The sequence below is a fragment of the Acanthisitta chloris genome, unplaced genomic scaffold (genome assembly GCF_000695815.1).
Source record: "Acanthisitta chloris isolate BGI_N310 unplaced genomic scaffold, ASM69581v1 scaffold9973, whole genome shotgun sequence".
Lineage (NCBI taxonomy): Eukaryota > Metazoa > Chordata > Aves > Passeriformes > Acanthisittidae > Acanthisitta > Acanthisitta chloris.
Window position 1 is genome coordinate 18,727 of NW_008665558.1, and position 2,254 is coordinate 20,980.

At 39.0% G+C, this 2,254-nt stretch overlaps 1 protein-coding gene across 1 annotated transcript in view; it reads left to right on the forward strand.

The window, feature by feature from the left end:
• LOC103799485 (FCH and double SH3 domains protein 2-like) overlaps positions 1-2,254 on the forward strand; it is a 69,211-nt gene that overhangs the window by 5,179 nt on the left and 61,778 nt on the right.

Sequence of the window (2,254 nt, forward strand, 5' to 3'; positions counted from 1 at the left end):
GATACTTGAGCTCATAGGAAATGACACACTTAAAAAGTTCAAATATGATTGCTCACAGTTGGTTTTGTCTTGAATACCATCCTAGAATTACTTAAACATATACTATTGCTGTATGTTAGAATTAGAGAGTTACAAATGAATTGTAAAATCAGCTATTTAAAGCTCAGTCACACTTTAACTAGTTGCATTTCACATTCTGACATTTTCAAACTTCATTTTAATTTGCTCTCTCCAAGCTATTTCCAGGTGATGCAATCAGGCCTGGCAGCTTAGAAGTCTGTCATTTGCATTTTAAATTGCTTTATAGAAGAACTCTCACAGTATTTTAACAAATCACTGTATTACCAGCATTCGGGGGGGGGAGGGCAAGTATTGATATATTGACATGAAAAGCAGGTGACTGAGGTAAAAAATGAGAGCACCATGTGAGGCCTCCAAGGGGTTCTTATATGCAATTCCATCATGTCTTGACTGAGTTAACTGCTCCTCTGGCAATATGTGTGTGCCTTAAGTCACAGCCTGTGTTGGCAGTTTGTTGCTGTGCTTAATATCTCCCTTCCTGGCAGGATAAATCAACTCTGGATACTCTGGAGGCAGCACAGGGCTAAGAGTCCTTGATGCAGCAACTCTGCTTTTCTCTGGGTAGTTGTGCTTTTCTGTTAGTAAAACATGAATATTTGTGCTGACTAAATGTTTAGGACATGGAAATAGCTAGAAAGTAAGTATTTCCTTGTAGTAGTGGAGATAAAATTATTAATTGATGCTTGCATAAGAGATTTCCATGCATGGTTGGCTGTCATCAGTTAATGCTCTTACTTGGAAGCAATGCCAGAAGTGAATAGAATATGTTCACAACAAAACAAACAGAAAAAGGATGTTTGAAGTAATAGGAGAAAATGAGCAAATAGCCCTGGAAAAAAATTTTTTACAGCTTTTCTCTAACTGAACCTTTTTTTCATGTGGAAACCTCTCCGTGCAACCTATTCTTCAATATAAATAATTGTGGTTTACTGAAGGCCTAAGTTGCAAATACTTTCATCCAGCCAAATGGGAAGAAAAGGACAACATTCAGGGTTTATTTTTCTACATCTCTCTGATATTTATAGCAGTTGAATCTCTTTGGTAAACAACTGTGTTCTTAATGAAGAACTGTAAATTTGGGTCTCTTGAACTGTTGTTCATGAGCAAAAATTTGTGGGAACACATGTCCTTGCAACAGGGTCATTCTCTGGAGCAAGGGAGGGAGACAGGCAAAGGCAAGGTCTGAAATTGAAGTGGCTGCTGAATATTTTAGGAGAGGGCAAATCTAAAGGAAAATCAAGGGTAATGTGTCACCGGACTCCAACTGCATTCATTCAAGAGCTCTAATGTAAATTCAAGCGTGAAACTGCTTAAAGATAAACAGCAACTTGCAATCTGTTGCTAAAACCTGCCTCAGTGCCTACAGCAACTGTGTCCCAGCCTTGGAAAAGGGCTCCAGGAGGAGCCTGGTGAGTTCTAAGTGAAGAAATTTGACTTCACTACTGGACAGGCTGATAAAACCAGTGCAGTGATGGATAGGGATGGATCACATGTGGGTAGATATGATACAGTGGGAATAATCAACGTGACTTTTTGAAGAGGGAAAACATCCTTCAAAAGGAGATCTTGAAGGAGGCAGTAAGCCTGGGGAGAAGGGTGATTCATCTGATTAATGTCCTGAATTTTCTGGGAGCTCTCACCAAACTTCCCACTCAGTCTCTGCTGATGTGAAAGAAGGATGTAGGTACAGGTAGGGCTGTGAGGGCTTTCTCAGTAGTTAATAACTGATGAAGAGATACAGAAGATGTGGGATTAAAGTAAATACTTGGGGTTTAGAAAGCAAGGAGATTTGCTGGCAAGGTCCTTGTTTCTCTCTCCTATATCTCCTCCTGAAATGCTGTATAAGGAATTGGAGAAAGAGGTGGCAATTTGAAGGTGAAGAATCGTTCAGTCTAAGCAAATGTAAAGCTTATGACCAAGAGATGTAGCAGGATCTTGTCAATTTTGGTTGACCAGGCAAGAAATAGCTCATTAAATGATTGCTGTAAAGAGAATCACAATAAATTGGGGAGAAATTTGCTTCCTACATAATAAAGAACTCTGAATAGCCGTTACCATTTCGGAAAGATATTCCAGAACTGCAAAATGGAGTGAAGGATAAAGAAATAGACACTTTGTTAAATATTTCTAATCCTTCCTCTAAGTAACATGACCAGGCATGAAGGATTTTGAA